This window comes from Podarcis liolepis, assembly GCF_965112155.1.
Source record: "Podarcis liolepis genome assembly, chromosome: 12".
NCBI lineage: Eukaryota > Metazoa > Chordata > Lepidosauria > Squamata > Lacertidae > Podarcis > Podarcis liolepis.
The window spans coordinates 41423522-41448846 of record NC_139563.1 but is presented as its reverse complement, the minus strand read 5'-3'; the positions used below and the strand labels follow the sequence as shown (position 1 = coordinate 41448846).

The 25325-nt window shown below is 42.2% G+C and overlaps 1 protein-coding gene across 4 annotated transcripts in view; it reads left to right on the top strand.

Annotated features, from left to right (window-relative positions):
* THRB (thyroid hormone receptor beta) overlaps positions 1 to 25325 on the top strand; it is a 178150-nt gene that overhangs the window by 67979 nt on the left and 84846 nt on the right. For all 4 annotated transcript variants that reach the window (XM_083468469.1, XM_083468468.1, XM_083468471.1 and 1 more), the window contains exon 3: positions 12610 to 12647. The gene's annotated coding sequence lies outside the window, so the exon portion shown is untranslated. The remainder of the gene's footprint in view (positions 1 to 12609; positions 12648 to 25325) is intronic.

Genomic DNA, 25325 nt, shown 5'->3' with positions numbered 1-25325 from the left:
CACAGTGCCACCCTTGTCCCTCTCACAAGTTATACTCCCAGGTTTATTCCGGATATTATACTTCAGTCATAATTTTTGGTATATTGCTAATTAAAAATCACAAATGAACATTTACAGCACAATCCTATACATTTTAGCCAGGAATAAGTCCCACTGAATTTACTAAGCAATGGGGCTTTCTCCCAGATAAATGTTCATAGGCTTGCAGCCTTAAAAAAACACCCCTCCCTCTCTTTAACTATTTTGTTAAGTATTCTTGAACTGGTATTTACTGTATAGATAGATATAATGAACATTCAAGAGCAAGTTTGCTTAGAGCACAATGAGCAAAGCAAAAATTGTCCTCTTAAAGTAGGGGGAAATCCAGTATTGATATTTTCATCTCTGTACTAAAAAGTATTATCTGATATGCTCTTATTTAGCATCCTTTGGGAAAGAAATGGTACCAATTATCTCTCTGGTCAATTATACCTTAGTTTATGCCAGGCATCCCTAACCTGCGGCCCTCCAGGTGTTTTGGCCTACAACTCCCATGATCCCTAGCTAACAGGGACGATCGGAATTGTAGTCCAAAACTAGAGGGCCGAAGGTTGGGGATGCCTGGTTTATGTTGTCCTTTGGAGTGTTTTCTGCTTTCTGTCCTTTTGCGTGTCGAGGTCCCCAGGTCCACCCCAATAACTCACACATCACACAGAAGTTTTTGTTTAAGATTTTTGGCCACAACTTTATTAAAATACAAATTTGTGAGTGGTTGCGTAGGCATTGGTTGCGACTATCTGCCCCCACCATGGGGGACAGACTGACATTCCGCACGATGCGAAAGTCAGAATGGGGGAATACACTTGGGGGTTACGCGGAGCAGGGAACCTGCCCTCACCCCAAATGCAACCAGGAGCTCATTGCTATGGCCCGAGCCCCCTTGACAGAGTGGACAAGCAATAGTTAGCCCCCAATTCCTTTAACGGAATCCCTTGCAGCAGCAACATTAGAGGGGCAGGCACAGCCAATCCATGCCCCTCAACCAACCAAACCATAAACCAATGCCTAACCGCGAACCTTACAAGTTGTGACGATTTGCTACGCAGTAGGCAAAAACCAAATGGCCCCAGCCAATTAGCCAGATGGACAAAATTCCAACCAGGCCCCCGCTCCAAAGCAGACGACCCCATGACAGGCATAGCAAGGTCAAAGCGAACAACCCTATTCTAGGGAGGGAGGGACGGGCAATCTGATGCACGGGCGAAAAGAGGAAGCCCTAGCCTCGTGCAAGGAGTTTTACTATTTCTGGCTGTCAATCAAAAAATGGCAACATTAACTTCTTCCCAACAAAAAGGGAAGCCCCAATCGTATCAGTGGCCAACGATCAATTAGCCCGCCCCCCAACTTTGAAGTGTCTTGGCGGCCCCCACCGCAACACGTGCTCTCCATGAAGGAGAACACGCTTTGTGAACATGTTGGTATAAGACTATGAAAGAATTATGAGAGAGAGAGAGAACTCGTACAATTTAAATGTATATGGTGGCAAACAATTGCTCTTCTGGTAGTCCTGTTTTTGGAGTACTGCTGGCATGGACAGGATTGTATCTAGAGTCCCAATTCTCCACCTTATGCTGTCATTGGTTCAAACACATCTTTCACGTGAGTTGATACATCGGTAACATGAAATGGTGTGGGAGGGAATTCAGAAAAAATTAATAACCTTGCTCAATTATATCATCGCCTGAATGGGTCTTTGGGCAGTATGGTGGCAGGTCAGATGGGAATTGTTCTTTAGATTTCATGTTTTGACCTCTACCTTAAATGCATAACTTTCTGCAATTTTTGCCCACAATTCTATTCTGGCTTGAACTTGTTATTTGTTTAAACAGAATACACTGGTACCTCCGGTTAAGTACTTAATTCGTTCCGGAGGTCCGTTCTTAACCTGAAACTGTTCTTAACCTGAAGCACCACTTTAGCTAATGGGGCCTCCTGCTGCCGTCACGCCGCGGAAGCACGATTTCTGTTCTCATCCTGAAGCAAAGTTCTTAACCTGAAGCACTATTTCTGGGTTAGCGGAGTCTGTAACCTGAAGCGTATGTAACCTGAGGTACCACTGTACCTGCAATCTTAAGCTATGGGCCTGTACTTTCAAAGAGCACTTTGGCCAATGGATGAAAATGGCCTCTCTTCTCCTCTGCCTTTTCATTTCCAAATGAAATTATAATAAAAGTGATTGATAGTTAATGTCAGGCTTAGAGTGTTAGAGGCTGAGATGCTTTTCCTCACGACTCATAGCCATTTCCATCCTGCTTTTATTTCCTCTCGGCAGATGCTGGCAATTTCTGCCAAATGTTATCTGATCTGGCTTTTTTACATTTCTGTTTTGAAATGTATATTATGATAATGTAGCAAATGAGCACAGATAAGAACTTCTGCTCCTTTCGTCACACGTTAGCAAGAGCGCTCATTTCCCCTCAGCGAGCTTAAGAGTGTGGGTCTGAATTAATCTCAGTGATATCTTTGTGCATGTCTCTGCTCAGGTTTTCTTGAGTCAACAACAAATTGAGCTAGCCAGAGTTCACAGAAAATGGAAAGGTCAGTCGATTAGTGTGGTGTTTTAAGTCTGTGAGTGTGGATGGTAACTCATGCTGATTCATGCTGACTATTTCCAGCACAGGCTAAATGCATTTACTTTTTTGGGGGGGTGGAATCCTTGTTGGGATAATTGGTGTACAATAACTAATTATTAAGAGATGTTTCCGAAATGTATTTGCCTTTTCTGTTTCACATGGCAATGATGCTGAGATCTGTTGCTCTTCACTCTACTTAGGGAAATGTTGTGCTACCTGTTCAACGCAGGCACATTTTCATGCTCAATTCTGTTCAAAAGGGTAAGGTAGATTTGGATAAATAACTGGGAATTCATTCACTAGGGCCATGTGTATTGTGTAGTTTTTAATAGAAATAGATGACATCACCACTGCTGTGATACGCAGATATTTCCTGTACTGTTTGTAGGTTGCTACTGAACCTAGAGTCAAAGGAACATAATGCCCATCATCACATCATGCTAATCCCTAATTTAGTGTGATGTGAATGAGTCATAGTTTGCTTTGTGTTCAAGCACTCCCCTCTCTGGTGCAGGTGTGATGAGCAGAATAGAAGCTTTCACCTGTGAGTTCAGTTTACCAGAAATTACTGTCTTGTCTGAGCCCTTAACTGATTAATGTTAACTATTGTTAACTATGGTTTGTTTAAACAAGTCAGCTTCATAGCCTATAATCGGGACATGGGTGGCGCTGTGGTCTAAACGACTGAGGCTCTTGGGCTTGCCGATCAGAAGGTCGGCGGTTCAAATCCCCATGACGGGGTGAGCTCCTGTTGCTTGGTCCCTGCTCCTGCCAACCTAGCAGTTCGAAAGCATGCCATTGCAAGTAGATAAATAGGTACCACGGCGGCGGAAAGATAAATAGCATTTCCATGCGCCCTGGTTTCCGTCATGGTGTCCCGTTGTGCCAGAAGCAGTTTAGTCATGGTGGCCACATGACTCGGAAAGCTGTCTGTGGACAAACGCCGGCTCCCTCAGCCTGAAAGTGAGATGGGCACAGCAACCCCATATCCGCCTTTGACTGGACTTAACCATCCCGGGGTCCTTTACTTTTTACCTTTTACCATAGCCTATAGTATGAAGTTGGCTGGTTTCAAACAAGCCATAGTTAACATTGACCATGCTATGTCAGGTTCTGTAACGCAACAAGCGGTTAAGCATAGTGGAAGCAAAATACTTCCAAAATCCTCATGGCGGTGCCAGAGGAGGAGAGATGGAGGGGGGGGGGAGTGTGAACCTAAGGTTTGTTCTTGTGATACTAAACTCTGGTTTTGTGTGATGTCCAAACCAGACTAATATGAAAACAGACCTCATAGCAAATTCTCAAGGTGTGGTATGAACCTTCCGTACCTTTCAAATGAAGCTACAGATGTGAACCAAATGCAAGCTTAACTGTTAACCCCTATGCTTTAAAAAACAAACAGCAGAAATATTTCTATTGTTATCAATGCAGTCATTGTTTTGATAATTAAACAAATATTTTGATTTTTTTAAAATAATAAAAAACTCTACACTTTTCCAGGGTCAGATCATACAGGCTAAGGAGTTAACATTATGCATAACCAGCATTGGCTTGAAACGTATGCAACTCGTGAATAAAATAAAATTTAAGGGAAAATTTAAAAAGAACAACAACATGGGCATTCTGTCATTCTTCTTTATCAGTCTAATTTGGTTCCATTTTGGCTGGCAAAATGTAGACTGTTAAATTATCCGAAGCTGAGATTTGGAAACTATAGCCGATTTCAAACCGTCTTACCAGGTTTTAACCCCCCCCCCCCCAGTTTGGTGCAGTTTTGACACTTTGCTTGTTTCTCTGAGAGAAGAGCTTTGGGGTGTTCGAAAAGGAAGTACCAGTCGTTTTCTGTTTTTGTTTTGCCAAAAGAAAAAACTTAGGAAAGCCTTTTGTCCTACGGGATGTTTGTGTATCCTTTCCTTGTTGCGTAGATACAAGAGCGCGTGTGTAACACCCTTCAATGCTAATGAAATCAACATGGATAAATAATGACTACACTTTCTTTAAGGGAGAGAACAGTGCTTTAAAACACATGTCTGCGCACGTTTTCCGCATCAGTTATGTATGTCTGCTTATATACCGAAAATTGCCCCCCAAAAGAGAGGCATTAATTAGCCCACACAGAAAGCATATGAGGCAAAGCTACTCTCCCCCTTTTTATTAAATATCTTTGTGGTGGATCCAGAGATCCCTTTCTTGGCTGTGAGCTTGCTTATGTGAAATCGAAGTTCTTTAATTGGCTGCAGCAAACGAAGGACTTTTAGAATAACAACAACACCCCCCCCCCCGGTAAAAGATGCTTTGGATTCTTTCAAGAACGTGGCGTTCTGGACAACTTACCAAAATTGTTTAAGCTAGGAAATCCTTCAAGCCTGCACTTACTGCATTTAGGATTGCCAATAGACCATTTAACAAACAAACAAAAAGAGCCCTGTGCCCTTTTATTTACTTTTTCTGGCTTGTTTCTTTGTAAAGTGAGGGAGTATAGAAATATAAATTTCTTGTATTTTGCCGTGCACAGTGATGCTTTTGCAACAAGAGGCTGTTTTGGGACAGGGCGCACAGAGTGGCTCAGTTAAGATGAAGTGCTGAAACCATGGTTTGTTGTAATAAGGACAGGCAGGTGAGCGCCTTGAGTTTGTCTGCTCACCTGCACCCCTGGTATGTGGGGAAGGAGTTTAAGGTTTGACCAAACCTCCTTACATCCAATTATGAGAAACCGTAGTTTGTTCCAATTATAGGTAGTTTATTCAAAGTAGGATTAGGCTGAAGTTTATTATTATCTTGGTGTGCAAATGACCTGTGCTTTCAGCATCAAGAGAAGTATAGTGTCCCAACTGAGTCCCGATCTATTCTGCCTTAGTGAGACCACACCTGGAATACTATGTCCAGATCCAGGCACCAAAATTTAAGAAGAATATTGACAAGCTGGAACATGTGCTGAGGAGGACAACCAAGATGGTCAACGGTCTGGAAACCAAGCCTTATGAGGAACAGTTGAGGGAGTTGGGTATGCTTAGCCTGGAGAAGAGGGAGACATGATAGTCACCTTCAGCAATCTAAAGGACTTTCAGTCACATGGAAGAAGGAGCAATCTTGTTTTCTTCTGCTCCAGAGGCTAGGACCCGAACCAGTGGCTTCAAGTTACCAGAAAGGCGAGTTCAACTTAACCTCAGGAATAACTTTATGGCAGTAAGAGCTGTTGGAAAGTGGAACAGATTTCCAGGAGAGGTTGTCCTTGGAGGTTTATAAGCAGACGTTGTAAGGCCACCTGTCATGTTGAGATTCTGGCATTGCAGAGGGTTGTACTAGATAATAATTGTATTTACGGGACCGCCTCTCCTGGTATACCCCGCAGAGGACCTTAAGGTCCATGAATAATCATAGTTTAGAGGTCCTGGGCCCTAAGGAAGTCAGATTATCCTCCACCAGAGCCAGGGCCTTCGCAGTGATGGCTCCGACCTGGTGGAATGCTCTGTCCCATGAGACCAGGGCCCTGCAGGATTTAACTTCCTTTCGCAGGGCCTGTAAGACGGAGCTATTCTGCCTGGCTTTCAATTCGAACTTAGCCTGATCTTTTATTCCCCTTCCTTCCCTCCCCCTCCCCGTTTATGAAGATTACCTGCTCTGGGATCCCACAGCTAATTATCCCCTGGTCGTTAGATAAACAGTACACCTTCTATTCGGAACCAAATCAGTCTTTCTCGAGAATCGATCAAATCTGGATTTCAAACGAACTAACGCCAAGAATTTTGCAAGTGGAAATTCAACCGAGAGTTATCTCAGACCATAGTCCCATTAAGTTGGAAATTAAAGGCTTCGAAGAAAGGACATTTAGATGGCGACTGAATGATTACCTGCTGGACGACCAAAGGGTGGTCCAGGAGGCACAGAAGAAATTGAAAGACTACTTTAGAGAGAATTGTAATAAAGGAACGAAAATATGTACAGTCTGGGACGCACAAAAAGCAGTAATGAGAGGTTACTTTATACAACAGAACTCGATCAAAAAGAAAAATAGGGAGAAAGGAAAAAAAGAAATCTTAAACCAAATTATGGCAAATGAACAAAAGCTAATTAGGAAACCAAACAATGAAAGGGTTAAACAAAGCATCAAGGCCCTCCAAACCCAATTTGCAATGATGATAAACAAGGAGGTGGAATGGAATATTAAAAAACTGAAACAAAAGAACTTCGAATTTGCAAATAAATCAGGAAAATGGCTTGCGTGGCAGACTAAGAAAAGGAAAGAGCAAAATACAATAAACAAAATCGTAATGGGAGGAGAAGAGATAACCAACCCTAAAGACATCAGGAAAGGCTTCTTGGATTTCTACAGACAATTATATAAAAGAAAAGAAAAGAGCAACAGGAGAAAAATAGAGAGATATTTAAATGAGAAGGAGGTGCAAAAGATCCCGACAGAAGCACAGGAAAGGCTGAACACCCCAATTGACACAGTAGAACTGATGACGGCGATTAAAAAATTGAAGAACGGAAAGGCCCCGGGACCTGATGGTTTCACAGCTAGATACTATAAAGAATTGGGCTCAACCTTATCGCAACCACTGAGAGAGGTCATGAACACCATATTAAAGGAGAGAGAACTCCCAGAGACGTGGAAGGAAGCATTCATAACTCTTATTCCGAAAGATGAGGCAGACTTAACCCAAGTAAAAAATTACAGACCAATTTCATTATTAAACACGGATTATAAAGTGTTCGCAGGAATAATGGCAGAAAGATTAAAAAAGGTTCTACAAGAAATCATTCACGAAGACCAGGCAGGCTTCCTTCCAGGCAGGCAGATGCGAGATAATGTGAGAAACGTCATAAATATTTTAGAGTATCTGGCCGCCAAGAATGAGAAGCGAGCAATGCTGATGTTTGTGGACGCCGAAAAAGCGTTCGACAACGTGTCATGGGACTTCATGCTAAAAAATATTGAACTGAGGGAAATGGGGAATGACTTTCTCAATGGGATAAAAGCAATCTATACGGAGCAAAAAGCGAAGCTAATAGTAAATAGTGTGATTACAGAAGAGATAAAGATCTCCAAGGGAACTAGACAGGGATGCCCATTGTCTCCACTATTATTCATCATGGTCCTAGAGGTGCTATTAGATTCAATTAGAAAGAAGGAAAGTATAAAGGGGGTGACAGTGGGCCAAAATCAATACAAAGTTAAGGCCTTTGCCGACGACTTAGTTTTGATGGCGGAGGAACCGTCGGAAACTGCAACAGAGATACTGGAGGAAATTGAAAAATTTGGAGAGGTGGCCGGCTTTATAATTAACAGGAAGAAAACCAAAATCTTAGCAAAAAATATGGAAAAAATAGAGATGGAGCGCCTGCAACAAAATACGGGAATAGAAATCGCTAAAAAAGTGAAATACTTGGGAATATGGCTTACGCCAAAGAATATTGATCTGTACCAAAACAACTATGTCTCAGTGTGGAAGGGAATCAAGAAAGACCTGGAAATATGGAACAGGCTTAAATTGTCTTTCTGGGGAAGAATCTCAATGATCAAGATGTCAGTACTACCGAAGATGCTGTTTCTTTTCCAGATGTTACCAATTTTAAAAGGAGCAGCGATTTTTAAAGAATGGCAGAGAACGATCTCTAGATATATCTGGCAGGGCAAAAAGCCGAGAATTAAATATAAACTATTAACAGATGTAAAAGAAAGGGGAGGCTTTGCCCTGCCAGATCTAAAGTTATACTACGAAGCAGCTTGTCTCTGCTGGCTAAAAGAATGGATTAAATTAAAGAATACAAATCTCCTAGATTTGGAAGGATTCAATGCCAGGTTTGGATGGCATGCGCATCTCTGGAAAGAAAAGAAGAAAGGATACAGCTCATTTGAAAACCACATTTTTCGTAAATCGCTACTGGAAGTTTGGGACAGATACAAAAATATACTGGAAACAGGGGTCCCACATTGGTTATCCCCGTTAGAGGCTATGGGAGTTAAGAAAATTAATATGAGAAGTGACTGGGCCACCTATGCAGATTTGGTGAGGAAGGAAGGGGAGAAGTGGAAGATTAAACCATATGAACAAGTAAAAAAATTCGTCTATGATTGGCTACACTACCGCCAAGTAAACGAAATGTTTAAAAAGGAAGAGAAAGAAAAAGGGTATAAAGAAAAAGACTCAAAATTTCAAACAGAAATTGTTAACAACGACTGCAAAATAATCTCTAAAATGTACAAAATCTTGTTGGAATGGCATACAATGGATGAGGAGGTGAAGGGAGTTATGATTCAGTGGGCTAAAGATCTAGGCTATAATATAGATTTGGACGATTGGCAAAAAATTTGGAATGAGAACTTGAAGTTTACCGCATGTGTCACATTAAGAGAGAATACAATGAAGATGGTTTACAGGTGGTATATGACACCAGTAAAATTATCAAAAATGTACAAGACCTGTAACAAGTGTTGGAGATGTAGGGAGAAGGAAGGCACATTTATGCATATGTGGTGGGACTGCAGGAAAGTAAGGGAGTTCTGGGAGATGATATATAAAGAACTAAAGAAAATGCTAAAATATAGCTTTGGTAAGAAACCAGAAACCTTCTTGCTGGGGATAACAAGAAGGGATATAAGCAAGGGAGACTGCAAATTGTTTCAATATGCGATCACCGCAGCAAGGACACTGATAGCTCAAAGGTGGAAACAGGAAGAGGTCCCGAACCTGGAAGAATGGAGGTCAAAACTAATTGAGTATGCAGAACTGGACAAATTAACGGGGAAAATTAGATATCAGAAAGATCACAGATTCTTAAAGGACTGGGGAAAATTTACGGAGTATTTGGAAAACATATGTGAGGATGGTACAACGCTAGTGTGTTTTAAAACAGCTTTGTGAATAATAGGGAATATTACCAGAAGGTAAAGAAGATTAAAAATATAAAATATAATGGGAATATTGCTATAAAGGAATGTGTGGATAAGGTATAAACTACGAATGATTGCCAGAAAAGTTGTGGGAGGTCCAAACAAGACAAAAATGTGATATGTAAATGGAGATGTTGAGTGTGTTTTTTTTTTGTGGAAAACTTTAATAAAAAATTAAATGCAAAAAAAAAAAAATTATCCCCTGGTCTCCTCGCTGGCCCAAATAGGACTAATTTAGCCAGCTAGCCCTGGTGATCATCTAATGTTTATTGGATGGATTTCCCCCCTAAATTGATCTTTGAATTCTGAATTTATTGTTATTCACGTTTTATACTGTATTTTATGCTGTTTTTTGTTGCATCAATTAAGTGTTTTAAATTTTTGTTAGCCGTCCTGAGCCCAGTTTTTTGAACCAGGAAGGGCGGGGTATAAATAAAAAGTTGTTGTTGTTGTTGTTGTTGTTATTATTATTATTATTATTATTATTATTATTATTATTATTATTATTATTATTATTTATTATTATTAGATGACCCTTGGGATCCCTTCCAACTCTTCAAGTCTGTGATTTGTTCAAAAGGATGAAGTCTCCTTTGTTTAAGCCATCTTTACCTCATAAGTGGGGGAGCCCATGAACCCATGTTTTTGCTTGAAGGATCCTCATTACATCTGAACCAGAGATTATCATGGTGTTAACTCTTTGACATAGCTTTTACACTTGTTCCCCGCCTACACTCAAGGGAGGATGACAGTCCCATCTGTGTTGTGGAAGAAGTGACTGAAGATGGCAAGTGGTGAGGGCAGGGATATTTTCGTTGGTTGTTTAACTCTGCAAAGGGACATCTCTAAGTATAATATAGTCAAATGAAAGGGAATCTTCCTTTTATTTAGATAGTCAAGTGTGTGTGTGTGTGTTCTACGGTTCATTAACACCCACAGCCAGATCAGATTACATTAAAATTCAGCATGCATCACAAGGAAATAAGGGGGAAAACCTTAGCAAACCACAGTTCCCAGGATGAGTTTTAAACAGGATGGATTTGATTTAAATCACGATTTAAATCACTAGTTAGTAAGACTTGATTTAAATATTTCTTTCTTTCTATTTACAGAAAGACATTCCTGCTTAATATTTACCACCAGATGAAAGTTTCATTTTTTGATTAATAAATTTTCAGAGTAGTTTTTACGGTTATATCAAAAATTGTGGATTTGGTTATACATTTAGAAATACATAGACAGATAATTATGAAAATATTGTGAGGTTTAATAAGTTCACTGTTCATATTTGGACACCTTTTCTGCTGTACTTTATTGGAAGGAGAAAAATAATCATTTCCTAATAACAATTTAAACAATTTGTTTAAGTAAAACAATAGCATTATAGCTTATTGTCAGAGCTGCTTCCAGGTCCCAGCTCACAGAGGACCACGCTAGCCGGCAGTAATGTACAAAAGTCTTTATTGAGTTACAGTTTCCATTTCCAAGCCGCAGCGCGCAGCTCTACGTCTTAGAAGCTAGACCGGCGAAGCTCCGTCTGAGTCTCCGCCTCCTGTACACCAACTTAATACTCTAGCCTTACTCCACCTCTTCCGTCTTTCCTTCCTTCTCTGGGTCCCTCTGCCCCCCCGTGGTCTCTTCTCCCTCCTTGCGGCGGGCTTTAGGACCTGGCTCCCTATCCGGGCTGCTTACTGTGCCGCCTTCCTGTGCATTTGAACTTGGCGCGCGCGCCCAGCCTTCAACCTTCCTCTTGACCGTTTCCTCGCTCCCCGATGGAGGTGTGGCCAATCCTGACTCATGCCCTCCCGCTTGCGGCGAGCCGCCTGATCCCGATACCTGGGACTCCTCCCCCCTACTGCGCTCTGGTGGGGAAGCTGGTCCCGATTTCCAACTGCTGCTCTCTGAGTCCCCTCTGGTCCCTTCTTCCTGGGGTGTCCCCCTAGGCGCCCCCCTTGCTCTGACCACTGGCGCCCCTTTCTGTGAATCTTCCGATTCACTGGAAAGACTCAGAGATCTCGGGCCGCTGTCATCGCTCATATTTCCTTCGGATTCCTCCCCCTCGCTCTCTGTTTCCTCCCTTTCCTGTGCCTCTGCTCCTGAACCCCTGACACTTATGTATCCTTGTTTATTAACTGATGTGGTTAAACTTTTTTTTTTTTTAAACTTAGACAGTCTGAGTTTTAGCACACATGAAAAACTTAAAACAAATCCTTATTTCCTGATGAATAGTCTTTGAACTATAATGTAACCTAAATAGAAAACTATCTTTTGAAAGATTATTTTCCTCTAAAAGCATTTTATTTTAAAAATCCAATTTAAATTTAAAAAATTGATTAAATTTTTTTAAAAAATCTGATTTAATATTTTTTTTAATCCAATTTTTATTTTTAAAAAATCATTGATTTTTATCCACCCTGGTCTTAAATTGGAATAAAATTGCTACAAATGTGTATGTGGCTTTTGCTTCTAGCGCGCTTTTACATGTCGTGGATTTTTATTTTTATTTTTTTAAAAACCCTGAGCTTCCTATGCATTTTGTTTTCAGGAATAGTTACTATCACGTTGGGAACTGTGACAAAAGTCTATTTGTCAGGTGCTCTTCTGTTCCTTAACGTTCACTGTTCAGAAGCATGAGAAAGCCCGTGAAAATCATGGGGTGAGCTTGGAAACCTTTGGGTTACCATTTGAAGCCTTTCATAATGCTTTCAAGTGCCCCTTTGGTTGAACCTCATTATCTAGATTTGTATCAAGACGAGAGCCAAAACACCTATCAAACGTGGCTTCCATGTGGACAAGTAAGCGGGATGACCCTCATTCTTTAGCTTTTTAATGAGATCCATTTATGAGTATCCAAGGCAGAAATCAAAAACTGAATAATCTGACGGTGCTGAATGAAGAAGATTGTGTTGACTGATCTTTTGTCAAAGATCAGTTTCACCTTCCTTATTAAAAAAAACCCCCTGAGGTTTCTGAATATTCACAGCAAAAGCATGTCTATGTTTCTTAAACGTGGTGTATTAAAAACTCGTTCTTGCTGAAAGCCTGCACGCACATTTAAATATATAATCATTACTAACATTTTTTCTGTTCTCTCCACAGCATGCAAGAGATCCCGGTACTTCAGCTTTCTGATCAAAGTAAGTGACGATGAACAAAAGCCCTAAGTGGGAGGAAATGTGCTGTCTGAAATACCGTACACTCCGATTGGGAGGGCAGGAGATGCAAGAAGCAAATGAAAATAATTATCTTCATATCTTCTTAGTATAGACCTTCTAAAGAAGAAGAACTCTCTGGGAGGTGGCAGAATTAGACTAAGATGCAAAAGGGCCACCTACCCCAAGGCCAGCCCTGCCATTAGGCAAGGTGAAGTGGCTGCCACAGGCAGCGTGGAGCACTGGGAAAGTACTGTAGAACAATGCATCCTTAAAGTAGCCTGTTGGTCTTGGATGTAGTGGAGGGTGCTGCCAATTAATTGGCAGTCTGGTTGACTTTTATGGTCATGAAATGAGATGGGGGGCTGCCGCCGCCATCTTGTCCTTTGTTTATTTATTCACACCCCGCCCTTCCTACCGAATGGGGAAGCCAGACCAGCTCACAACGTGCAACAATGCCAAAAGGGTCTCTGGAACATTTGATGTATATAAAATCCACAGTTCCAAATACAGTGGTACCTTGGTTCTCAAACTTAATCCATTCCGGGAGTCCGTTCGACTCTCGAAACCATTCGAAAACCAAGGCGCGGCTTCCGATTGACTGCAGGAGCTTCCGAAAAACGTTTGCAAACTGGAACACTTACTTTCAGGTTTGCAGCGTTCGGGAGCCGATTTGTTCAACAACTACTAAGCCGTTCGAGAACCGAGGTACCACTGTATGAAAATAAAGCAGCAGCTGTTAATATCCAGGGTGCAGCAAAATGACTTGGGACGGACCCGCCTCGCCCACAACCTGGAGAGAGAACGCATCTGGCATCAAAGATCATGTGACGTGTCGGCTACAGTTAAAATAAGATTTCAAGCTATGAAATGCGTCCTCTTCAAGGCGCAATAAACCTGGATTTCGGCATAGTTGGGGAGGGGGGCTTTGCGAAGGCGAGTGTGCTGGCTGAAGGAAGCTGTTGTGCTTTCTCTTAGGTCTTCCTGTGCTTGTAGATTTAGCACGGAAAGAATTCATGCCGCTGCTGAATACTTATGGCAGGCGAGCGAGCGGATCTGAGACATGTGACACTGAAAATAGTGTTCAGCTCTATGTGCATGTTTGCACAAGGGCAAAAACTTGACATTTCAGTAGCATACCCTTTAAGGTTTAGAATTGACTTGCCATTGTGCTACTTCCCAGGAGAAATGCTTGGAACTGGAAGCCTGGTCCAGGTATTTAAAAAGTCTATAGGCACAGCTCAGGGCTCCTCTGCTACTGAAAGAAATATGGGGGGGGTTGTCAGTTCCTGGCACCCGCTTTCCTAGTTAACTCAAGACTGGAGACACAGTGGTAGAAGGAAAGGGAGTGTACAATGGTTTGGGGAGAGAAACATGAAGTGGGTGTAGGATCTAGGCAGAGCAATGGAACCAAGTGGTGGAGGAGAAGCAGGTCAATGGTTGTAAGTCAGAGGAGGTGTACCGGCGAGTACAGAAGATCAGAGAAGTTCAACAGGATAGGAAGGATCATAAGACCCCAGGTTTTACATGCAGAAGGTCCTGATAGCTATTGGGAGGGCAGAGAAAGATTCCTGCTTGAAGCCCTGGAAAACCACTGCCAATCATAGATGGAGAACTTGAGGTTCTCCAGATGTTGATGGACCCAAGCTTCCATCAGCCTCGGCCAACATGGCCAACGGTCATGGATCAGGAGTATCCATTGGCAGACCTCAGGCTCTCAAATTTCTGTGGTCCCCTCTGTGACACTAAAACGCTTTGCACACGCACCCCTGTGCCCTTCTCCATAGCATTGCTGTGGTGCCCCCTGCAGCAGACACTACCCTGAAACCACCTTTGGGTGGACCACAGGTTCCCTATCCTTGATTTAGACAATGCTGAGCTAGATGCATCGAAGGTCTGACTCAGATGCATCGAAGTGTAACTCCCAAACCTGAGAGATGGTGAGTCATGCACTAAATTTTCATTGCCAGTGTGCAGAATACTTAAAACTTGAGCTGGCAGAGAAGAGAACAATTACAATAGGAAATGCCTGTTTTCAGGTTTTGTTAAGGAGCGTGGATTAATGACAAGAGCACTATACTCCTGAGGAGAAAAGATTCTTGAAAATAACAAGAACTGTTCAGTCCCTCTGGCAAATCAGCACCACACCTCCTGGAATGGGAAGCTGGCATGTTGCGTTTGATGGAATCCAGCTCAAGTGCTTTGTCGTGTCGGCTTTTTTTCATCCAACACAATTTTATATAGAATTAGGTTATGGCTTCAAGAAATCAGAAGTGGTTGTTCAGGGATAAATCTACATCTACTTCTGCCAGCCATTACATCTCTCGCCAGAGTGGTGCATGATCTCCTCCTTGGACTACTGCAATGCGCTCTAGGTGGGGCTACCTTTAAAGGTGACCTGGAAACTACAACTAATCCAGAAGGTGGCAGCTAGACTGGTGACTGGGAACGGCCGCCAAGACCACATAGTACTGCTCCTGAAAGACCTACATTGGCTCCCAGTACGTTTCCGAGCACAATTCAAAGTGTTGGTGCAGACCTTTAAAGCCCTAAACAGACTAGGACTACTATGCCTGAAGGAGCATCTCCACCCCCATCGTTCAGCCCGGACACTGAGGTCCAGCTCTGAGGGCCTTCTGGCAGTTTCCTCACTGCCAGAAGCAAAGTTACAGGGAACCAGGCAGAGGGCCTTCTCAGTAGTGGCGCCCTCCCTGTGGAATTCCCTCCCATCTGATGTCAAGGAAATAAATATCTGACTTTTAGAAGGCATCTGAAGGCAGCCCTGTTTAGGGAAGTTTTTAATGTTTGAAGTTTTATTCTGTTTTTAATGTTCTATGGAAGCCGCCCAGAGTGGCTGGGATGGTCGGGGTATAAATAAATCATCATCATCATCATCATCATCATCAGTTTGGGTGTCCTGAGGCCTTGCATAGTTCTGACATTAATTTGCAGGTGGGGGGGGGGGGCTGCCTGTAATGTAGCCAGAGACAGCCAATAAATCAAATTTGGCTATTAGAGAATGGACTTTGCCCCTAAAATAGGCCCTTTTTGACATGGGCCAAAATGTCCTTTTTATTACCTAGTGCAGGGATGGAGAACCTGCAGCACTTCAGATGTTATTGAACTCTCATTCCCATCAGCTCCATTTAGGAGGGCCTGGCATGACAGGGATAACTTGTATTTTCGGCAGCAGTCGACCTATCAGAGCACCAGATGTCTGTACAGTACTCTTAGCAGCAAGAATAAGTGTACAGTTCTGATAGTATAATTGTAAAGAATATTTCCTTGCATGAAATGAGAGAGGAAATGTGGTGTTTTGTTTTGTTTTGTTTTGTTTTGTTTTGTTTTGTTTTGTTTATCCTCCCCTCTGTCTCTTATTATCCATCATCCTACCTAAAAAAATATCTTCCGGATAAAACTTGGAGAAGGTTGATTGGTGGTATGATCTTCAAAGCATGGCACCAATTAAGCCTTATCTGCTTTCTGGACTTTCCAGTAGCAGAGGCAGAGGCCACTACACCAGTGTGGTGTAGTGGTTAAGAACGGTGGACTCGTGATCTGGTGAACCGGGTTCGCGTCTCCGCTCCTCCACATGCAGCTGCTGGGTGACCTTGGGCTAGTCACACTTCTTTGAAGTCTCTCAGCCCCACTCAACTCACAGAATGTTTGTTGTGGGGGAGGAAGGGAAAGGAGAATGTTAGCCACTTTGAGACTCCTTCAGGTAGTGATAAAGTGGGATATCAAATTCAAACTCTTCAAATCCAAGAAACAGTCCTGCAAGCAGGAAGCACCTTAGAAGCCAATGAGGGGAATGAAGCTCTGGAAAAATCACTCATTGTCACTGTAACTGTACAATTAAATGAATGCAGCAATGATGATAATTTGAAGCACTCTCCACTTCCACGAACTATTTACTCGGGGACAGTTCTGTTGGGTTTGGTTGCATTTGGATGGGAGCATATGGTACCTGTGTAATATTTGCTCTGTTTATTGGAAGCCAATAGATGGCTGCTACCCAGCAGCAAAACGTACGATCCTCCATCAGATTGTGCTTCACTCTCAGCTGATTCACAGCTATTCTCCCCCAACCCCCCCATCTCTCAGTCATTAAATCTTTGCACCTCCTACTAGCCAAAGGATGTCACGTTGCAATAGCAGGAAAGAGAGTACGCCAAGCCCTCAAGGAGCATTGATGCATTTTTGTTAAAGGCTACCCATATGTTGCCAAGCGATAGTTCTTTTCATAGTAGTCAGAACAACCATACTCATGATGACACAGTGACAAACACATATCAATTTTCATATTTATATTTCTTGATGAGAAATTCTTAAAAAGTAACTTCCCCTTTGTTTAAACCAATTCATGAACCAAGAACTTATACATTGACCACTAATAACGGAACCGTATGTTGTAGATATTACTCTACATTTATTATGCTATTTTTGTGATGTACAAATGATGTGAGAAAACATGGTACAGTGGAACCTCGGAAGCCAAACTCCTGTAAACTCAAAACGTTTCGGCTCCCAAACAATCAGAAACCGGAAGTGATTGTTGCGGTTTTCAAATGGTTTTTGGAAGCCGAACATCCGGTGCTGCACCTTGGAAGTCGAACATTTTGGAAGTTGAACGGACTTCCGAAACAGATTACATTCGACTTCCAAGGTATTTCTGTATACTTATTTGTATAACATTATTCTTGTTTATAAAACCCAATAAAAAGTTATTCCAAAAAAAGGAATAGCAAATAAAAGTGCTTTACAGTTCCTATAGGCTGCCTATGAATATACTTGTGAAGAAGGAATTATTTAACCTGGGGGGCGGGATATTATGGGGAATTTTTTTTTAATATGGGGGGAATATTATTATTGATAACATCAGTATCCAGCCCTTTTTCCAATGTGGTGAGGATCTTATGAATGGATGGATTTACCCCAGTTGATGTCCCTGTGATTGTCCCATGAATAAGGGTTTGACTTTGGATCTCCCAAAGATTTCAAGGGGAGGAGGAGCCAAAAGTTGCTGGCCTTCTGACAGAGAGCCATAGATGTCAACATTTCCCTTTTTTTAAGGGAAATTCCCTTATTCCGAATAGGATTCCTCGCAAGAAAAGGGAAAAGTTGACAGCTATGCAGAGAGCATGGAGAAGACCTTCTGTCCCATCTCCCTTCTTGATGCAATGGCTGCTGATGACAGTTGAAGAAAGAGCCTGATGGAGCCTGCCTGACAGATTCCCTGTTTGTTGAGAAGATCCATAATGAAGGGCCAACCTTCCCCTGATTGTCAGATCAGCCACAGAGACCAATGTTCCTTTGTGCAAAGGGCAGCTAGAGAGCAGAAAGGAGGTGCCCTTTGACCTCTGCCATCAGCCAGAGGACCAAGGACCATTGGGAGGATGCTCCCCCTATCTGCTAGGGAGAACATCGTGGCAAGGTAGGGGCCATCCCATCCATTGGCTAGAGAAGGAACAGCAACAGTATTTTTAGTGAGATATTGCACTTTCAGCGTTGCGAAGATGCCAAATCCCTAGCTGTTTTTTCATATGTTCTATTATGATAACGAGCAGATGCTGGATGTGAAATGAAAAGCTCTTGTGAAAACCAGGAATGTGGGTGTGGATGATTCCCTGCTTGTCCCGAGTTCGCTGTTTTTAAGAAGCGTTTTGAGAAGAGTTATTAATGCAAAGCAGCGTAGACGTTTTGCTGCATGTTTGCTGTGCATATTTTGACAGGTTGTATGGTCCCCGTCATCACCCCACCCTCAAAATTTGACTTTCTCAGACGCAGATCTAATTTTGCGTGGACAATCATCATCCGAGACTTCTTCAGAAACTAGCTTCTAATTCCTCCTCTTGGATCGCCTAACAATAGCTGCTGTAGGCTATGCAAAGCATTTTCTCTTCTTGGTGGCTGATGGGATTGGCCGAGCTATGAACTTCGTTTCGTTAGCAGGCTTAGGCCGTGGAGCTGTGAGGCAGCTGTGCACGAGGCACTTGCTTCTGGGGTTTATGTTGTGATTATTTATTTGCAACTTGGTGGGGCTGTGTGTGTGTGTGTGTGTGTTGCAGCTCTCTGAGTATTTCAGAGGCTAAAGAAATGTGTCACACAACCGGTGGAAATGATGTCAGTCATGTGGAAGCGAGTTAGACTGAAATGGCTTTAGACAGCAGTTATGGAGAGACTGAAAGCTAAAGTACAGGTTTGCTGTACATTTTTGTATGCATGAATGTATATGCATAGTTAGAACATACTGTACATGCATGTACGTGTGTGTGTGTACACACACACACATATTGTCAGTGTTTTCTTCTTTAAATGTTTAGGGGTACTCTCATTTTGACTCAAGAAAATCACCATTTTATAGTTCAAATCGGGGAAAATAAATACAGTAAATGGATAAAAGTACAAAGATTCACAAAATCTTTAGGGGTATGCGTACCCCTGTGTACCCCCAGAAAAAAAGCACTGCATATTGTTACAGACTTTTTGGAAGGGGGACACCCCCTCCCCAAACCCTAGAAAACAATTTTGATTATTTGGAGTATTGAAGAGAAGATTGAAGGTCAGTGGAAAAGAACAAGCCAAGCTTTCGTCCAAGACAGGGCCTCGCCTGGGATAGAGGAATTCACATGGCAGAAGGTGTTGTTGATGGTCAATCTAAGAGGAATCTTGGGCCTGGGCAGATAGAGGTTGCCATGGTGATGGGATGTCCTGTTTTAGGTGACAGGAAAATAGAGTTTTTAGAGCAACATGCGCTGTGAAGAAGAAGGGAGAACAAAGACTGGGGTCCGTCTCGGGCAGGCTGGCTACAGGACCAACTGTTTTATATTGGATATGTGATTATTAAGGAAATGGGGACACTTTAATTGTGCTCACTTAAAAAACCTCTGTGAACTTTTTGGCTACGCATCAGGTCTGCTCCTGTATGCTTCCTAGATGCAGATCAGCTTTATGGTGGTAATATCATATTATATATGTGTGTGTGTGTGCGCGCGCGCGCTAAAAGTTGTTTGATGTGAGTCTTTGGAAACTAGAAAGTCCTTGGTTGTGCTGGTGTCAGTCACGCAAAACAAGGGACAAAATATTTTTCTGTTAAGTATCCTGAGATGAGTTTCCTTCTGGTAAACATGTTTTCTGATCACTAGTATCTCTGGATTTCTCTATCGACAGCTTAGTTCACTTCTTGCCTTGTAAAACACTGTTGAATAGTTTAAGCTTAGCCAATGGAGGGATCAAAATTATGTCTAGCCCAACTTTGAAGACAAGGGGGGGAGGAATATAGCTATAGCCATTCGTTTTTCTGATTCCTGGCATGGTATGAAAATTTCCTCCTTACCTCTTGCCAGCCAGCTGCTTCCTTTCCCTTTCCCTTCTCATTGAAGTCTTGCTAAGACAGATAAACGCATGTGTAGCACTTAGCCCTTTGGCTCTGTGTTCTTAAAATAATCATAGTCAATTTTGCTTTGTTATTTATTTCATTTAGAAGAGGCAAGTGAGCTTGTTCCTGAAACTTGACATTCCAGTTACTGAACCACATGAGTATCCAAATTAGCATCAGATTGTAAGATTTGCACAGAGAGGTCCTAGGGGAGAGTCTAGCATAGGCAAAAAAATATAAGATAATTTTCAAGCATCGCTACAGTTTAAATATTTGAGAGCCAGTATGGTGCCTGTTGTCTTTGTCCATGGAGTTTTCTTGGCAGGGATACTGGAGTGGCTTGCTGGTTCCTGCTCCATGGAGTTTTAGGTTCACCATGGAGTTTTAGGTTCCAATAGTATACCAGCATGAGTTTGACCAAACTGCGGGAGGTAGTGGAAGACAGGAGTGCCTGGCGTGCTCTGGTCCATGGGGTCACAAAGAGTTGGACATAACTAAACGACTAAACAACAACAACATGGTGCCATGGTTAGAGGGTTGGACTGGTGGCAGGGTTCAACCCCCTGATCAGCTATGAAGGGTGACTTTTGGCCAGCCAAATTCTCTTAGGCTCACCTCCTGATAGACCAGTTGTTAGGGCATGAGATTCTTCTCACTCTACAATTTCATGATTTTATGATTCCATGATTTTATGATTCTATACCTCGTAGGGTTGTTCTGAGGGTAAAACGAGAAGAAACAGGCTGTGTATACCACCTTGAGGAAAGTTGGGATGTGACTGTAATAAATAATTTCTTGCAAGAAACCTATAAACTAGGGACAATGTATATTCATGTGGCTTCAACCCTGCATATACATTTGTTTGACACTCTTGGTTCTGCTGAATTTCCCAGACTATCTGTGCATAGTTTTATTAGAGGTGTATGGGGCAACCCAGCCAGATGGGCAGGTTACAAGTAATAAAATTGTTGTAGTTATTATTACGCATGTCACCTACATTTTAAATACGTTTCGGAGGAAACACATTGCCTGTCTTAGTTGTGTAACGTCTGGAGCTACTTTTTGTAAGAGATCATCAAGTGAAACTAAGAATGCATTTAAAAGACTTTCTCAGATCATACAGTATCAGTATTATGTCTTACTCATGTTTCAACCTTTGACACCTTTAGTTTGTTTCCTAGTGTTATCTTTAGAAGCAACACTTTTTTACCCGAAGCTATGTATGTATGTATGTATGTATGTATGTATGTATGTATGTGTGGTTCTTCTGTGAGGGTAATTTCTTTTACAAAAAAAAAAAAAACCACCAAGCTACTGCAGTGACTCATCTAAAGTGCAAAGGGGCAATTATTTCTGTGTGCATTATTATGCCTGATTTGCTTTCTATTTTTAAACAACATGCTTCTGCGATGAACAAGTCCATACTCACAAAAGCAAAAGCAAAATTCAAACAGATCGTTTGCTGTAGCTGAAAAAGGTAAAGGAAATAACACGAGCTGAGAACAACATTTACAGCGTAAGCCTTGGTCCACTGCCTGAGTCTAGTACCCCTGCTACCTAGCAGTACAGGAGAGATTTCAGGGATTACGTTCAGATTAAATGCCAACGAGAGCAGAGTCCTGGCGAGATGCCATTGAGGTCACATGAGGATAATCAGAATTTTTCATAGTTTAAACTGAAATGTCTTCAGTGTGGCTGGGCCCCCAGTGCCAATGATTTGGGTTAAGATTCCTAGATCCTTCCTGTGTGCATCATTGTTCATTTACCTAAAAACAAAGTAATAATAATAATAATAATAACCCTCATGCTTTTGTAGGTCCCTTTGTGTCAGTCTTTCCCCTAAAACTGTACTTACTACTACTACTGTTGTTGTTGTTGTTGTTGTTTGTTGTTGTTATTACCCCACCCATCTGGCTGGGTCACCCCAGCCACTCTGGGCGGCTCTCAACAGAATACCCTTTATAGACAGAATAGGAAATGGAATTGTATAAAATGAACGAATGGGTGCCCTGTGCTGGGTCTTAAACTGACCATATATAATGGGACTGAAGCTCAAGTAAGGGTTGCATTAGTCGTGTTTGCTAGGGCTGCTGTGCCGTCATTTTTAGGCAATGTTAATATTTTATTGAAAAGTTCTCAATTATAAAGAAATAAAGCGACGCAAAGAAAAAGGCCGCTACCACGGTGAGAGGCCACTATCACTAGGTTGGCAGTGGTTGTGGCCTTTCGCAGAAGGACCTTGGCTCCAGAGAGAGAAAGGCCTCTCCATTGTAGGCCGGCCTGTTGGGGAATTTCCTTGGTTGGCTGCAAGGGGAGGCAGAATAGCCCGCCATCCACTGGAATTCAGATTGGCCAAAGTGGGTGGGACTTAGGTGACCAACCAGAGTAGTCTTTGATATCAATGCAGCTATGAAGGTTGGCTGTGTCCAGGTTCGGCAACTGCTCCCCTCTATATGCAATGCAGTAGTTGTTTGCAGTTGATTGTAAAGATGGCATATCAGTGTTGTACTGCCTCTTTCATAAAGCCTCTTTTAATATTTCTCTTTATATCTTTTGTCTCCTTGCCTTGTAACTGCCTCTCACCTCACATTTATTCTCACAGCAACTCTAGAGGTGGCTTAAGAGCTGAGAGACAATGACTTGCCCAAGGTCACTCTCAAAGCAGTCCTCTTCCTCAGAGACCTTTAGTTAGCTGGTTATTTTTTTTTTTAAAGAATAATAGAGAATATGAAGGTGTGGGTAATGTGAAAAATGACAGTTGATACTTCACTTACAATGTAACAGAAAGACTTGTTCACAGAAGCAATGCTGTGTAGCATTGACTTCAACTGCGAATAATGCAATCCCAAGTGGAAGCAGTTTACGAATGTTAAATATATATATTCTTCAGTAAGGGAGATAGCACAGTGAGTTGAAGACATACCTATGCTACCTCAAGTTATTTCCTTCAAGGTTTTTGCCTTTTATTCGGAGGGTCGTGGCCAGTGGCATAGCGTGGTTTGCTGGTGCTTGCGGTAGGGGTGCGCGCCAGCAGGGACAGGGCATGGAGGGTAAATGGAGCCCGCCATGCCAGCCCAGCCCTCACCACCACAACCCCCCCATTGGAACCAAGCGGGGGTAGCAGAAGAAGTTACTTTAACTCAGTGCTATGTTGGCTACAACCACATACCGTATTTTTCGCCCTATAGGACGCAATTTTCCCCCTCCCAAAATGAAGGGGAAATGTTTCTGCGTCATATGGGGCGAATGCAGGCTTTCGCTGAATCCTGGAGAGCGAGAGGGGTCGGTGCGCACCGACCCCTCTCGCTCTCCAGGCTTCAGGAAGCTCTCCGCAAGCCATGGGAGCCCGCGGGAGTTCCTGCCGTGCTCCCTAGGCTTGCGGATAGCAGCCTGCATCTTGAAGCCTGGGGCGCGCTGCACTGCTTCGGTTTCCCCCACCTGGTTTGGAGGCTGGCGGCGGGGAGAAGCGCGCTTCTCCTTGCCGCCAGCCCCACAGGCTCGGGGGACAGCGGGGAGGCGGAACACCACCATCCCGCTGTTCCCCGACCTGGTTTAGGCTTCAGGCAGATATCCGCAAGGCGTGGGAGCCTGGCAGGAAGTTGCGCCAGTCTCCCAAGGCTTGCGGAGAGCTGCCTGTTCTGGGGGCTGGGGTCGGGGGAAGCTCGGGCTTCCCCAGCCCCACGCCTGGGGGGGAAATAATTTTTTTTCTTTATTCCCCCCCCCATAAGTGTGTCCTATGGGCCGGTGCTCCCTATGGGCGAAAAATACGGTAATTCATTCTTTTGTGCTTCCCTCAGGGGAAGGACTAATTTTTGTTCTGTCATATTTCTTGACGTTTAAGTACCTGGTGGCCTTCTTTTACTCAGTTGCTGTAAACATAATGTACTTACTCCTAATGTTTTTTTTAAAAAAATTTAATTCCTCAATCAACTCCACCCCAATATTCTACTTTAAAAGTTCACCAGGTGTCCCCATATTTGAAATAATTTATGAATATATCTGCCGTATGGCTTTCTAGCATTTTACAGATCTTTCTGAAGTTGACAATATTTTTTGCTTCCTTTCTACCAAGCAGCATGAAACAATTAAATGAAGGAAAATATGAGTCAGGATCATTTCACTTTTTAAGAGGAAAGCTGACGCCCATATTTGAGAACTCTGTGACCGCTGAGAAAATGAATGGACACAGATATTTTCACATCTGCCCGAAGATAGTGATTTGAGTTCAGTAGGAGTAGGGATGAATGAAAATGAGACTATTTTATCAGCATGTGCAAATTCACTGTTGACACCAAATTATATGGAACATCCATGGCTCATCCAAAGTTAAACACTTACTCATACCTCGGGTTTCAATAGAAGACTTAAGCACTCCCATTGAAATAAAATGATTTTTTAAATGTTTAGCTCTGGCACTCTATAATCTATGGGCATTATTGAACCAGGTTTTACTCAAGAGTGGACCTATTGAAATTAATGTTTATTAATCTTAATGGGTCAACTCTGAATAAAACATATTTGAATACCACCCTATGTACTTTAGTTATGCTAATTTGTGAATGCAAGTATTCACAAGACTATGGACACAATGCAAAGTTCTCATTCAGTTCCATGTCTAACTTTTATTTCACAAAAATTTGTTCTACTTGTCAAGTTGTTACGTCATCTTGTTGCTCACATTTGAGCATTATGTATTTTTTGGAAGTTTGTGTACAAAATTAAGGTATTTTTCCAGTGATGACTATTCATTATCGGCCCGGGAAATAATTTTACTAGTGTTTCAGGTTATATAAAAGTACCTGGTTTAATTCCTCAAGAACAAACTAATCACAGGATGAAAGAGGAAAATATTGTTTTACACAAAGATTGTTACTTCAATGGGAATATGATCAATCACGTATCAGTGTCTGATAGCAAGCTAAAAATATTGGTGTATAATATGCATAAGGTAAATCACACCTTGGCCTGTTTGAATGGTTTTATCCGTAAGTGAAATCTAAAGCGCAATATTGTTTTCCTTGCATAATTTACATCTTTTTGCATCTGTTCTGCAACTTTTTAGTGTGCTCCCAAAGTTATTTCAATAATTAATGGATCTTCTCTGGTCAATTTCAGGTCTCTTGAATCCTAACCTATAGTTGCAAACTGAATATTACATATATTAGACTACACTTTACGCAGTTAAGGTGAGGTGGGTGAAAGCTACTTGTATACCATGGGCTAATTTCACTAGGATACAGTAACTTAGCTCATTTAATCACCACAGATGGTAAAAGCAAGCCCAT